Consider the following 16,236-nt stretch of genomic DNA (forward strand, 5'->3'; position numbering starts at 1 on the left):
TGTTGGAATTACGCCTGTAATCCTTGTGAAATTATTAAGGATTGGAGAAGCGGATTCACTTCAGATTGCATGCTTTCTTCTCAAGGCATGGCCTGCCAGTGCACATCTTATCACAATTTTTAATTGTTCCAAGTCAACCCCCACCCCCCTTACATTTTCCCAGTTTACGGTAATTTGTAACTTAAAGAGGAACTCCAGTGAACATTTTACTGTTGGCAGGTGATGTAGCTGCTGCATGGTTTTTGGCAGTTGGGAACAGCTGTAAACAGCTATTTCCCACAAAAGTTCGAACTTTTCTTGTGGGAGGGGTTACTTGTGGGAGGGGTTTCACCACAATATCAGTCATACAGCGCCCCCTGATGGTCTGTTTGTGAAAAGGAATAGATTTCTCATGTAAAAGGGGGTATCAGCTACTGATTGGGATAAAGTTCAATTTTTTGGTCGGAGTTTCTCTTTAATGGTTGTACATGTCCTGAGGTGCTGAACACACATCTCTACTTTTCTACTTACATTCATATTCCTGGTTTTATCATTGATTTGAACGGACAACTTTGTGTAGTTTACTGCAGATGTCCAGAGTGAACAGATTAGTGGTGGTGTGTGACATGTCAGCTGATGTGCAGAAGGAACTTTGGTGCTTGTTCTGTTATCAGTCACATTGATTTTAAAAAAATATTTGATTTGTAATACACTTCACTACATACTGATTGTTTCTATTTATTTATGGCCGGACTTTACCCTGGCAACAGCTCACTATTAGATTACCACATTCCAGCAAACTGCCTCCACCCTTGAAGCATCAACTCTAGACCTTGTTATTCCTATTCTGTCTACTCTACCAATTTTGTGACGGGAAGATAAGAATTCCCATCACCCCTCTCAAAAATGACCAAGCGAAAATTGGAAAATAGAAGCTTTCTTGAAAAATGTGAAACAGATTATCTGTTTGTTAATGTAAAGGACAGACTAGTTTGTCTGGTGTGTGGAGCCAACATAGCCATCAGCAAAGAATATAACATAAGAAGACACTATGAAACAAGACACCAAAAGAACTTCAAGGATCTAGACACGGGACAGAAGCGCAAGAAAGTTGAGGAATTAAAACAAAAATTGTCATCACGACAGACTATGTTCACGAAAGCCATTGCACAAAGTGAGGGTGCCGTTAAGGCTAGCTTTATTGTTTCAGCAGATATTGCAAAATCAGCTTGTCCATTTAAGGAGGGAGAGTTTATAAGTAAATGCACAGGGATGCTCAAATTCGGATTCGGAAGATACCCGGATAGTTGCAATCCGGATATCTCCCAGTAATGCTGTGCGGGCTGGGCGGGGGGGTCAAGCTTACCTCTCTGACGTCTTCTTCGCTCGTCCCTCGGCGCCTCCCATGATGCGGTCCACGCGGCGGTCACGTGACTACAAACACTTCCTCCTTCCGGGTTGAAGGAGGAAGCGTTTGTAGTCATGTGATGCGCGTGGACCGCATCGTGGGAGGCGCTGAGGGACAAGCGAAGAAGACGTCAGAGAGGTAAGCTTGACCCCCCCGCCCAGCCCGCACAGCATTACTGGGAGATATCCGGATTGCAACTATCCGGGTATCTTCCGAATCCGAATTTGAGCATCCCTGGAAATGCATGATCAAAGTCTGTGGAATTGTATGTCCGGAAAAAAGGCAAGCTTTTTAAATGTCAGCCTTAGCAGAAATACAGTCACTGAAAGGGTATCAGACCTTGCCACGAATCTCCACGAGCAGCTGATGAAAAAAGGAAAAAGTTTAATTGCATTCTCCCTTGCTGTTGATGAGAGCTGTGATGCATCTGACACTGCCCAGCTGGCAATCTTCATCTGCGGAGTGGATTCAAACCTGTGTGTTACTGAAGAACTATTGGGTTTAAAACCCATGCATGGGACAACAACTGCCAAATACATTTTTGAGGAGGTTGCTAAGTGTGTTCATGATATGAAACTACCTTGGAATAAACTTGTGTCAATAACCACTGATGGTGCACCCCTCATGTGTGGAAGAAAGAATGGATTGGTGGCCAGGATTCGGCAGAAGATGCAGGAGGAGAACTGTTCAGGTGAACTGGTTTCTTATCACTGTATCATACACCAAGAGTCATTGTGCGGAAAGGCTCTAAAGATGGAAGAGGTTATGAGTACTGTAACACAAACAGTCAATTTCATCAGAGCTAAAGGCTTAAACCACCGCCAGTTTTAATCTTTTCTAGAAGAGTGTTCCTCAGAATTTTCAGATGTCCCATATCACACCGAGGTGAGGTGGCTAAGCCGAGGAAAAGTACTAACCAGATGTTTTGAACTACGTGAAGAAATTTTCCTGTTTCTAGAAGGTAAAGGAAAAATACAGTATCACAATTAAAGAGTACAGAATTCTTGTCACAGCTGGCATTTCTCAGTGGCATCATGAGCCGTCTTAATGTACTGAACCTACAGCTTCAGGGGCGTGATCATGTTATCACAGACATGCATGATGCAGTGAAGGCTTTTTTACTCTCAATTCAAGTTTATTAGAATATCAAGAAAGGAGAACAAAAGTATACAACAGTAACAGTCCACAGTTGGATCTAATACACAGTGAATATCTGTGGGAGAAGATAAGTCATAGAGTAGACAAATGTAGACACAGTAACAGCAAAGGGTGTTTCCGCTTAGTCAGATTATAACCATAACAATGACAGGTAAACTAAAGTATGGGTAGATGAGTGGTATTCTTGGTGTGAATACCATAAGAGAGGGATATTAGAAGGTAAGAGAGTGTTAATTAGGATTTAGGAGTTGAATGAGTGAATGAGTAAGTGAGTGAGTGAGAGAATAGGTGTTAAGATTAGTAAATTAATTTGGCAAACCATCTAAATAATCCATTTTTAGTATGCAGGTGTGGTCTGTGTATCCAGAGGGGTGTGTAGAAGGTTCAGTATATCTGAGAAAAACTCACATAGTCCTATAGTTATTATTATAGCTTTATGTACTTTGCCATGTGCTGTCCATAATGTGAGTTAAGCCATGGTTTCCAAATGTCCAGGAAGTGTGTAGGATCTTCTTCTTTCAAAGAGTCAGTGAGATACTCATAGAGGCAAATGTTGTTTATTCTTTTTATAACTTTGTCCCATGAGAGTGATTTGGAGAGCCACGCTTGAGCTATTTGGATTCTCATGGCGGTGGCCATTTTAACCAGTAGAAGATTTTCCTTGTATGAGAGTGCTGTGAGATTAACATTGAGTAAAGCATTAAGAGGTGAAGGAATCAGTTGGCTATGGAAGAGATCTGAGCATATACTGTTCCAAAAGGTTGCTATAGTGGGGCATGTCCACCATGTGTGATAAAAGTCACCTATAGTGTTGCAGCCTCTGAAGCAATTAGGGGAGCCTTTTTTTATTATATTTATGTGATCTAGAAGGAGTTATATATGAGTGCAGCATGACTTTGATTGAAGTTTCAGTAAGGCTAACATTCTTTGAGCATTTAGTTGTATTTTTCCAAATCTGATTCCATAAAATTTGAGGTATTTCCATACACAGATCTCTTTCCCATAAACTCTGAAACCTAAGTTTAGCAAACACTGTGTGGTTAGTTAGTAGGTTATAGATATAGGAGATTGGACTTGAAATTCTTTTGTGTTTTTGGAGATCTAGTTCTAGTGGAGTGATGGGAATATTGTCCTCTTGGGGCCACCATGCTTTGGCGCAGTGGCGTAACTGTGAGTATCTTAAAAATTCTCTCAGTGGGATGTCATACTTCTCCCTTAGGTATAAGTGTGATATGAATCTGCCTCCTATGTACAAGTCCTGGAAAGTGAGAAAGCCATTAGAAGTCCACCAGCTCCAGCTTCCCTGTTGTAAACCAGGGGTGAATGATGGATTTGAAGTAATGTTGGATATTATGGAGGGTTTGGTAGTTAATTTGTATTTATATTTTAATCTGTTCCAGAGCTTGAAGGATTCTATAGTGATTAGAGATGCCCCCTTAAAATCTAGATCCGTGGTGTGATGGGACCAGAGCAGGCTTTGAATCTTATAGGGTGATTGTGAAGAAACGCGGAAAAGCCGCCGCATGGACACAGGATGAGGCGGCTGTTTCCGCTGCTAGCATAGCGGAACACGGAAAAACCGCGGCGTCTGACGCGGTGGTTTGCGCGCATAGGCCTGCTACTGACGGTCTGACCAGGCGCGGGGAGGCCACCACATGTGCAGATACTCGCCCCGCGTGCAGGCCAGCAGAGACATTGCAAAGTGTGACTGGTGTGGCTGGGACTGATAGTCCACACAGGTTCAGAATGACGCACGCGCGCTGAGAGGCAGAGTTTATATGACAGCCAGAAGAAGGTCAGCTGACCAAGCTGGTCAGCTGACATCTCCACCACCTTTCATTGGTCCAGCACTTAGGGTGGCGCTGGAGAGCGCTATAGTATATATACTGGGTGCCGGTCATTCTCTGGTTGTCTGTCGTTGCGATCACTACGTGGTAGCACTCAGGCCTTGTCTGTTTCTGTGTTCTAGCATAGTTTCCAAAGGTGTTGACATCAAGGAGTTCACACCTTAGCATTAGGAATATTGTATTGAATTATTTGTTATGACCTTCTGCATGCCTGACTATTCCTCTGAACTCTGATCTGGTACCTTGCTATTTCTGATATCCTGTTGCCAACCTCTGCTCGTTCCTGGACTCTGTACCTGCCTCCTGATTCTGTACCTCGTTATTCTGATTCTCCGTTACCTGACCCTGCCTGTTATTGGATTCCGTATCTGCCTTCTGATTCTGTACTTTATCTGTCTGTGTGTTGACGACCTGGCTTGGCCGACCTCGAGAACTAGCCTTACTGTTAGAGGCAGTTCCCAGATCTGTTAGTGACACCTGCTCATTGGTGTCACTCACACTCTGTCCTTCCCACATTCTGCTTAGCTCCTCCCCCGGGAGAGTGTAGGCTTACGGAAGGAGCTTTCATCTGTGCAGTATTCCTTACTGCCACTGTACCTACTCCTTAGGTACAGTCCACTGTGTTACTGTTACACCCAATCACTCACTTGTTATCTCAGGTGTCCAGAGGTTAGTAGATATATCTGATTATCGGTGATACTGCAGATCACCAATAATCGGGTATATTCTGTATTCTCGGTGATACTGCAGTTTACCGGTAATCAGACCCTCTCTGTGTTACACCGATCGTTACAGTGATATATAGTGGTTCTCTATATCTCTCCATTGAGAGTCATGGTTTTCAAAGGAGACATTAAGCATTTGGGTAAATCTGGCTGCTAGGTAATACTTCCCCAAATCTGGGACTCCCAATCCCCCGTAGTTCCTGTGTCTGGTCATGATAGATGACTTGATTTTGGGTCTTTTTTGGTTCCATATAAAGTGATATATTGATTTCTGGAATGATTGTATATATTGCGTTGGGACATTGTAAGGTATAGAGCCGAATAAATATAATAGTTTAGGGAGTATTATCATTTTAGTGGTATTGATGCGACCCATCCAGGAAATTCTTAGATTGTTCCAGGTGCTTAGTTTCTCCTTCAAGTGTTTAATTAAGGGGGGGGGGGGGGGGTAGTTATATTGAAATATTCCCTCATGTGTGTCAGCTATCTGAATACCCAAGTATTTGATGGATCTGTTCTTCCAAACAAAGTTGAAGTTGTCTCTTAGTTGTTGTTCTAAAGGGGAGGGGAAGTTAATCGTTAATGCTTCCGTCTTCTCTTTATTTCTCTTAAGGCCTGAGGCAATACCAAAATCCTTCAGTATATTTAAAATGTTAGGCAGTGAGATGTGCAGTTCACAGATAGTCATAAGCAGATCATCTGCAAAGGCACTACATTTGTATGTTTTAGAGTTTATAGAGGGGCCTTTGATGGACATATCTTCTCTGATTTTGGTCAATAAGGTCTCAAACGCTAATATAAAGAGGGCTGGAGACAGGGGGCATCCCTGCCTTGTGCCCCTTGTAATACTAAAGGGATCTGATTCATATCCAGAGGTAAGGATGGTGGCAGATGGGTTACTATACACATTTTTAAGAATTGTTATTATGTGTCCCTCAAAGCCAAATTTACCCAAGGCAGAGTATAGGAAATTCCAATTTAGAGAATCGAAAGCTTTCTCTATATCGATTCCTAAAAGTAATAACGGGGATTTATTGCGATGGGAAAGTTGTATTAGGTTGCATAATTTGCGTATGTTGTCTGTTCCTTGTCTGGTTTTCACAAACCCAACCTGGTCGTTGTTTATCAAATCTGGTAGAAAGATGTTACCCACCCTGGCGTTCTATTAAGATCGCCAGGGCGGCTGCGGGAGGTTTTTTTAAATTAAAAAAAAACTATTTCATGCAGCCAACTGAAAGTTGGCTGCATGAAAGCCCACTAGAGGGCGCTCCGGAGGCGTTCTTCTAAACGCCTCCGGCGGCCAAAAGTAACACGGAAGGCCGCAATGAGCGGCCTTCCGTGTTTTGCTTACTTCGTCGCCATGGCGACGAGCGGAGTGACGTCATGGACGTCAGCCGACGTCCTGACGTCAGCCGCCTCCGATCCAGCCCTTAGCGCTGGCCGGAACTATTTGTTCCGGCTGCGCAGGGCTCAGGCGGCTGGGGGGACCCTCTTTCGCCGCTGCTCGCGGCGGATCGCCGCAGAGCGGCGGCGATCAGGCAGCACACGCGGCTGGCAAAGTGCCGGCTGCGTGTGCTGCTCTTTATTTCATCAAAATCGGCCCAGCAGGGCCTGAGCGGCACCCTCTGGCGGTAATGGACGAGCTGAGCTCGTCCATACCGCTAAGGTGGTTAATTCGTTCTGCCAAGATTTTTGTTAGTATCTTGTGGTCTGAATTGATGAGCGAGATAGGCCTGTAGTTCTTACATAGGGTATGATCTTTATCGCCTTTAGGAAGTACTACTATTGTAGCTCTATTCGAGGTTTCGGAAATGGGGGCCCCATCCCTGATGGAGGCAAAGTATACACTGAGATGGGGGGAAAGCAAATCCCTGAAGGTCTTATAGTAGGCTCCTGGCAGGCCATCCGGGCCTGGGGCCTTGAAGGGTTTAAGGTTCTTGATCGTTCTTTCTATTTCTTTTAGGGTGATAGGAGCATTAAGGTCCTCCAACTGTTGCTTGGATAATTGTGGGAGTTGTAGTGATTTTAGGAAATTCTGTATAGCCTTAGGGGTAGAGGACTTGTTATTGCGGTAGAGCTTCTCATAAAATTCGCTAAAGAGACTTACAACTTGTGTTGGGTTATGTGCAAGGCCCCCAGTCTGCAATTTTAGGGGATGAAAATTAGATGACTTCTGTCTGTCCAGTAGACGTCTAGTGAGCCATAAGTTGGCCTTATTGGCCAGGTAGAAGGACTTCTGCCCCAGCCATCTATAGGTCCTAGCTACTTCTTCTGTAAGAATAGCATCTAACTGTTCTTTAATTTGTTGTATCTTTTTGAGAGTGAAAGTGAATTTATTCTCGTGATATGATTCCCACAAATGTTTTAGGGTGAGTTCTAAGGCTTCTTTTTGAGTGGTTGTGTCTCTTTTTATTTTCTTTGATATACCTATAACCACTCCTCTAAGGTAACATTTATGGGCTTCCCACCAGTGGCTAACTGAGATGTCTGTGACCTTGTTGTTATTGAAGCAATTCTCTAGAGCCTCCTGGATTGTAGTAAGGTGTCTAGGGTTCTTAAGGATGGAGGTGGGGAACCTCCATTTTGGTCTGCTCGGTAGTTGGAATAGGTCCCTGAATTTAGAGCTGACTGCTGAGTGGTCAGAAAGTGATGAATGTAATATGCAAGAATCTTTTAGGCCGCTGCTCAGGTGAGCTGAAGCAAAGATATAATCTAGTCTGGAGGATGTACCATGCGGGTTCGAGAATAAAGAAAAATCTTTCTTGTTGGGGTGCATCTCTCTCCAGGTATCAACTAACTTCAGCTCCTTTATCAGCCTGAAGAAAGATTTAGGGGGAGGTGGTCTGTTAGAATTTGGCATATATGAGCAGTGGTCCTTTTGTGGGTTCAGAGTTGTGTTTAAGTCCCCTCCCCAAGGCTGGATTTCTGGGAAGGCCACAAAGGCCATGGCCTAGGGCAATAAAAATCAGATAAGATCAGAAGGGCGGCAGGACTTGGAGAGAGAAGAGGTCATATGTCAAAGTAAATCACCTCTTCTGGTCCCGCAGCGCAGCCAGTCAGGGCCCTGCTCTGCACTAATAGATGAAATCCAGAGTTCCCCAATCACTGCATCTCTCTCTCTCACTTCCTGATGTTTTATGACAATCAGCATCTGCTGTCACCTCCTGATAATCTTTTCCTCTGTATGACCGACATACAAGTCAATGTGAGAAATACCAGAGATTTACATCACAAAGCAGATAGAACTAAGTTCCGCTGAGTTTTAATGCAGGCATTCACAGACATCAGTGAGCTCTGCTAGTTTCTTCACTTTCTCTTTTACAGCTGTGACACTGACCCCAGCAGCTGTTAATTACACTCTTATCTCTACCTAAATGTATGGCTTTGGGTTTTTTTTTTCTTCCCAGTCAGCAGTGGTCTCTTCTCTTCCTTAGTTAACTCTTTCCTGACTCATTTTCTGTCCTTCAGTTCCTACCATCTATGAGAATTGCAGGGATAAAAGCTTTCCTCGCCCCTCTACACTACGAAGGGAGCTGGGGAAGAGGGCGGAGATATCTCCCTGAATGACAGTGAGCTGGCTGCACAGACACAGCTACTGCTCTGCTCGCTGTAATGATTCAAGAGGAGAAAGTACAGTAATTCTGCCACAGACCAGGGCAAACGGCAGCCAGGCGGGAGGGCAGGGTCAGGTGGGCGCTCCGCCCAGCTGAAAGGCTCTGGGGAGAACACTTTACTTTCTTGTAGCAGTAGAGCATTGTACCATCTAAGCCATCAGCGAAAGCAGAGAGTTTTGAATCAGGATTATACCATTTATTGGTTTAAAAGAAAAAGAGTAAGCTTTCTGCTAATAAGCCTTCTTCAGACTTTGTTCCTGTATACTGTCAGTATGTTAGAGCACACCACCATATGTACATTCAGCATTCAAAAGAGATTCATAGATTTTTCAGCAACTATAAATAAATGTCATTCAGATGCTTTAAAGTGTAGCTGAACTGTTGCACAGGACAGAAGGAAAACGTAAAGAAATGCACCCTATATGTATTTAGAGAGCCTAATTCCCCCTAATCTGTGTCTAATCACTAGTTGTAATTTGATCTCTACACTGTGTCACCTGACTGCCACAACAATTAAGCTCATTTGAAAGCACAGGATGTTAACAATATGTCTGTTTCCATGAAAGCAGGAAGTAGACACACTGCAGATTTATTGCAGAATTTATATCAGCTGTAACAAAGAAATGTTTTTCTTTAAAGGTTATGTTGTTGCGTATCTTTTAGAGCAGAGAGGAAGTTCTGAGTTCAGGTCCACTCTAATTACACCAGAACATCCAAAGTGGGTCTTGACAGGATGTTTGCTACTTACCTGTTCTCCCTGTAATTTCTCGCTCCTTCCCAGATGTGCACAGCACCTGAGGCCGGTACAGTGTTATGCAGTCTTGACAAGTACCGGTCATACATCAGCGTAATTTCTCAAGTATGCATGCCCAGAACACTATCGGCTGCAGTGCACATTTGAGCAGGAGCGCAAATTACAGGAATTATTTGTTGAATGGGTGGCAGAGCAGTGCAACTGAAATGAGCCCATTCAAACCAGTGACTGCTAGTCAGAGTGTTGCATAGTTACATAGTTACATAGTTATTTTGGTTGAAAAAAGACATCCGTCCATCAAGCTCAACCAGTATAAAGTACAACACCAGCCCGTCCCCCACATACCCCTGTTGATCCAGAGGAAGGCGAAAATCCTTCCCGACTCCAGATGGCAATCAGATAAAATCCCTGGATCAACATCATTAGGCATTACCTAGTAATTGTAGCCATGGATGTCTTTCAACGCAAGGATAGCATTTAAGCCCCCTTTAAATGCAGGTATAGAGTTTGCCATAATGACTTCCTGTGGCAATGCATTCCACATCTTAATCACTCTTACTGTAAAGAACCCTTTCCTAAATAAATGGCTAAAACGTTTTTCCTCCATGCGCAGATCATGTCCTCTAGTCCTTTGAGAAGGCCTAGGGACAAAAAGCTCATCCGCCAAGCTATTATATTGCCCTCTGATGTATTTATACATGTTAATTAGATCCCCTCTAAGGCATCTTTTCTCTAGACTAAATAAACCCAGTTTGTCTAACCTTTCTTGGTAAGCGAGACCTTCCATCCCACGTGTCAATTTTGTTGCTCGTCTCTGCACCTGCTCTAAAACTGCAATATCTTTTTTGTAATGTGGTGCCCAGAACTGAATTCCATATTCCAGATGTGACCTTACTAGAGAGTTAAACAGGGGCAATATTATGCTAGCATCTCGAGTTTTTATTTCCCTTTTAATGCATCCCAAAATTTTGTTAGCTTTAGCTGCAGCTGTTTAGCATTGAGTACGATTATTTAACTTGTTGTCGATGAGTACTCCTAAGTCCTTCTCCAAGTTTGATGTCCTCAACTGTATCCCATTTATTTTGTACTAGCTGGACGCCCGGCGTTGCCCGGGTATATATTTGGCTAGTGTTGGCTCTGCCTACTTTTCCTTACCCTAAGACACAATTACTTAATGACCAAGTATGTGAGCTTTGCGGTCTTTGGCATCAATAATTTGCAATGAAATAAAATTAATCTGATTGGATGTGGCTCCACCCCTTTTCTCAATTTGAACCCCAGTCACCCAGTGGCCAACTGTACCAGGTACAGGTGATTAACATTGCAAGAATGTCAGCAATTAAATATTCCCCTTAAAAATCAATAGGTGGATTTTGATTGGCTTTTATAGGCTCCACCCACTATTCTGAATATTAATCCCAGTCATCCAGTGACCAATTGTGCAAAGTTTGAGAACCCTACCATTAAAAGTGTAAGAATTTCTGCAGTTTACATTTTCTCAGTGAAATTTGCATTTGTCTCCGCCTACTGATGACCCGGAATTGCCCGATTATGTATTTTGCAGGTGCTGGCTGCGCCCACTTTTCCTAACCCTAACACACAATTAATCAATTACTCAATGACCAAGTTTGTGAGCTTTGCGGTCTTTGGCATCAATAACCTGCATTAAAATGAAACAAATCTTATTGGCTGTGTGTGGCTCCACCCTGTTTTATGAATGTAAACCCTAGTCATGCAATGATCAACTGTACCAGGTTTGAGGCTTGTGCCATTAACAGTGCAAGAATGGCAGCAATGAAATATTCCCCTGAAAAATCAATAGGTAATTTTTGATTGGCTTTTGTAGGCTCCACCCACTTTTCTGAATATTAACCCCAGTCACCCAGTAACCAACTGTGCAAAGTTTGAGAACCCTACCATTAACAGTGTAAGAATGGCTGCTGTTTACATTTTCCCAGTAAAATTTGTATTTGTCTCCACCCACTTATGACCCGGCGTTGAACGCTTATGTATTTGGCTGGTGTTGGCTGTGCCCACTTTCCTAACCCTAACGCACATTTAATCAATTATTCAATTACCAAGTTTGTGAGCTTTGCGGTGTTTGGCATCAATAATTTGCATTGGAATTAAACAAATCTAATTGTCTGTTTGTGGCTCCACCCCCTTTCTGAAATTGAACCCTAGTCACCCAATGATCAACTGTACCAGGTTTGAGGCTTGTGCCATTAACAGTGCAAGAATGGCAGCAATGTAAATATTCCCCTTGAAAATCAATAGGTTAATTTTGATTGCCTTTCATAGACTCCACCCACTTTTATGAATATTAATCCCAGTCACTCAGTAACCAACTGTGCAAAGTTTGAGAACCCTACCATTAACAGTATAAGAATGGCTGCTGTTTACATTTTCCCAGTAAAATTTGTATTCGTCTCCGCCCACTTATGACCCAGCGTTGCCCGCTTACGTATTTGGCTGGTGTTGGCTGTGCCTACTTTTCTAACCCTAACACACAATTAATCAATTACCAAGTTTGTGATCTTTGCGGTGTTTGGCATCAATAATTTGCATTGAAATGAAACAAATCTAATTAGCTGTTTGTGGCTCCACCCCCTTTCTGAAATTGAACCCTAGTCACCCAATGATCAACTGTACCAGGTTTGAGGCTTGTGCCATTAACAGTGCAAGAATGGCAGTAATGTAAATATTCCCCTTGAAAATCAATAGGTTAATTTTGATTGGCTTTTATAGACTCCACCCACCTTTCTGAATATTAATCCCAGTCACCCAACGACCAACTGTGCAAAGTTTGAGAACCCTACCATTAACAGTGTAAGAATGGCTGCAGTTTACATTTTCCAGTGAAATTTGTATTTGTCTCCGCCCCCTTTTTGGTTATGGGAATAAAAAGTATATTATACTTTATTGCAGGTAATGTACTATGTGTGTGCCAAATTTCATTCAAATCCGTTCAGCCATTTTTGCGTGATCGAGTAACAAACATCCAAACATCCGAACTTTCCCATTTATTATATTAGTAGGATGGTGCTAGACCATTAGTACGTCCAAAATGCATGACTTTACATTTTTCAACATTGAATTTCATCTGCCATGTATGTGCCCATATAGCCATCCTATCCAGATCCTGTTGCAATATGACGCTATCTTCCTGAGAGTTGATGATTCTGCACAATTTTGTATCATCTGCAAAAATAGCAACATTGCTCACTACTGCATCTACTAGGTCATTAATAAACAAATTGAAGAGCACTGGACCCAGAACAGACCCCTGTGGTACCCCACTGCTAACAATCTCCCATTTTGAGTACGATCCATTGACCACAACTCTTTGTTTTCTGTCCATTAGCCAGTTCCCTATCCATGCACACAGACTCTTCCCCAGTCCTTGCATCCTCAACTTTTTCACCAGACTTTTGTGGGGAACAGTGTCAAAGGCCTTTGCAAAGTCCAAGTATATCACATCTACAGCATTCCCAATATCCATATTAGCATTCATTACCTCATAAAAGCTGAGCATGTTAGTCAAACAGGACCTGTCTTTAGTAAACCCATGTTGATGCTGAGAAATAAGATTATTTTCTAGTATGAAGTCATGTATAGTGTCTCTTAGTAACCCCTCAAATAGTTTACATACAACTGATGTTAAGCTTACAGGTCTATAATTTCCTGGATCTGATTTTTTGCCCTTCTTAATGGGAAAACGTGGGCTGTACACCAATCCACTGGGACTCTGCCAGTTGAAAGAGAGTCACAAAAGATAAGATAAAGGGGTTTATCTATAACTCAACTTAATTCCCTTAGGACCCGAGGATGCATGCCATCCGAGCCAGGTGCCTTGTCTATTTTTAATTTATTTAGTCTTGCCTTCACTTCTTCCTGCGTTAAGTATTTAATATTACAGTTAGAAGATTGAGACTATTCTGCCTCTGTAATTTTCAACAGTGCTGTTTCTTTTGTGAAGACAGAAGCAAAGAAAGCATTTAATAACTCTGCCTTACCTTGGTCATCCACCATTGAGTTCCCACCCTCATCCTTTAGGAGTCCTATACAGTCAACCTTTCTTTTTTTTAGAGTTAATGTACTTGTAAAACTTTTTTGGGTTAGATTTGATATCCCTAGCGATTTGTTTTTCAGTTTCAATCTTTGCCTGCCTAATTTATTTTTTACAATTTTTATTGCACTCCTTATAATTGCTTAGTGCAGCCTTGGTCCCCTCCTGTTTTAAGACCTTATAGGCATTCTTTTTCCTCTTCATTTTATCTTTAACCTTTCTATTCATCCATAGAGGCCTTTTTTTATTCCTAGATATTTTGTTTCCATATGGGATATACATACTACAATATTGATTGAGTATAAGTTTAAAAGCTTGCCATTTCCCTTCAGTGTTCTCCCCTTGTAGCAGTGGTGCTCGGATACCCCTTTTTAAAATCTGAATACATTCGGATTCGGATACCCAGATATCCGGATCCGAATCGGATATCCAAATCCGAACTTTTGGGTATCCGAGTAGAATCGGATATCCGAACCCAATATCCGGTCGGATTCGGATATCTGGATTGAAAACCGGAAGTGGCCTTTAAAATGCTTCAAAAACGGTTTGTAAGGTAAAAAAAACACACACTCTCTCTCTCTCTCTCTCTCTCACTCTCTCACTCTCTTTCTCTCCGATCAAAAGGGATTTTTGCCATTGAAGGTGATTTTGGCTTCTGCTCGGATATCTGAACTAACTATTCGCCTGGATTTCGGATTTTAGATAGGAAATCCGAGTTTGCTCGGATAGTCTATTCGGATTTTAAAAAATATCCGAATTGCTATTCACAGTTCGGATAGTGAAAAAAAGTTCGGATTATCTGGGTAACTCGGATATCTGAGATCTTGCTGAGCACCACTGCCTTGTAGTACATTATCCCAGTTCACCAAACTTAGTGCCTGCCTCATTTGATTGAACTTTGCTTTTCTAAAATTCATAGTTTTAGTGGTCCCGCTGCCCCGTGGCCTATCAGTCACCAGATCAAACGTTATCATTTTGTGATGACTATTTCCCAAATGTTCTTGAACCTGCACATTTGATACATTATCTTGTCTATTAGAAATGATCAGATCCAGTAACGCATTCCCCCTAGTTGGTTCCGTGGAGTCAAGTAATTGTCCTGTAGTGCTGCCAGAAATCTGCAGCTTTTACTTGAATGGGCAGCCTCAATACCCCAGTCAATGTCTGGAAAGTTGAACTCGCCCATAATTATGACCTCATTTTTACTTGCAGCTTTTTCAATCTGCTGTAGTAATCGCAGTTCTGCAGCTTCATTAATAAGAGGTGGCCTGTAGCATACCCCAATAAGCAATTGGCAACTTTTATTTCCACCATGAATATTTACCCAAACGGACTCCACATCTTCGCAATCTTCCTCCATCTCATCGTTGAGGACAGCTGTAAAAGAATTCTTAACAAAGAGACAAACCCCTCCACCTTTTTTCCCTGTACTATCCTTCCTAAACACATTGTATCCTTTTAAATTAGCTATCCAGTCATGGCTTTCATCCATCCATGTCTCGGTTATTCCCACAATGTCATAGCCTTTGTCATTCAGAATGAACTCTAGTTCGTCTATTTTATTTGCAAGGCTCCGAGCATTGGTTACCATGCACTTTATATTTTTACCACCACATTTACCAATTTTGTTTACATGAAATGGGCTACTTGAATTTTTGCCAACCTCCTTAATATTTACACTGTCCCCACCCCCCTCTCCACCCCCCATAATGTTAGGTTCCCACTGTCTTTTTACCTTATCTTGTCTACGTATTGAGACTTTATCCTCCTGCCTCCCCCCAGATCCTAGTTTAAAATCTCCTCCAACCGTTTAGTCATCTTCTCCCCCAATGCAGCTGCACCCTCCCCATTAAGGTGCAGCCCATCCCTGCTGTAGAACCTGTAGCCGACTGCAAAGTCTGCCCAGTTCTCCAGGAACCCAAACCCTTCCTTCCTACACCAATTTCTCAGCCACTTATTTAACTCCCTAAGCTTCCTCTGTCTCTCAGATGTAGCACGTGGCACTGGCAGTATTTCAGAAAACACCACCTTGGAGGTCCTTGCTTTAAGTTTATCTCCAAGTACCTGAAAATCATTTTTGAGGACCTTCCATCTCCCACTAACTTTGTCATTGGTGCCAATGTGTACCATGACAGCCAGGTCTTCCCCAGCCCCACCCAGTAATCTGTCAATTCTTTCCGCTACATGCCGAACCCGAGCACCCGGGAGGCAACAGACTGTACGGTATTCATGGTTTCTTCGACAGATTACCCTATCTTTGCGCCTAATAATTGAATCCCCTACCACCAGTACCTGTCTAGCCTTAGCTGCACTCCTATTCCCTTTCTCTTTGCAGCAGTCTGCCCCTTGGTTGCTAAGGAGCACATCCTGCTGCAGCATTGCTACTCCAGAATCATCCTCCCCAATATTACGCAAACAAGCATACTTATTAGTGAGGGACAACTCGGGACTAGCCTCCCTGCCACTTTTTCCCCTACCCCTTCTAACTGTGACCCAACTAGCGGCTGCCTCTGCTTCTTGGTCCGACTGTACTCCACCCACCTCATCTTCAACGGTTCCATCCAGTGTCTGGATCGTGAGATCCAAGCTCTTCTCCATGTTGTGTATGCGTCTCAGTGTTGCGAGATGCTTATTTAGCTCTGCGACTTCCGCCTCTAACTGAGCAACACGCGCACACACCCA

General features: G+C 42.8%; 1 protein-coding gene and 1 pseudogene across 2 annotated transcripts in view; both read left to right on the plus strand.

Moving 5' to 3' along the window:
• Positions 1 to 16,236, plus strand: part of LOC137562726 (beta-1,3-galactosyltransferase 1-like) — a 258,153-nt gene that overhangs the window by 153,272 nt on the left and 88,645 nt on the right. The gene's annotated exons all lie outside the window — the stretch shown is intronic.
• On the plus strand, positions 886 to 2,529 carry LOC137562165 (general transcription factor II-I repeat domain-containing protein 2A-like; annotated as a pseudogene).

The sequence above is a fragment of the Hyperolius riggenbachi genome, chromosome 3, assembly GCF_040937935.1.
Source record: "Hyperolius riggenbachi isolate aHypRig1 chromosome 3, aHypRig1.pri, whole genome shotgun sequence".
NCBI lineage: Eukaryota > Metazoa > Chordata > Amphibia > Anura > Hyperoliidae > Hyperolius > Hyperolius riggenbachi.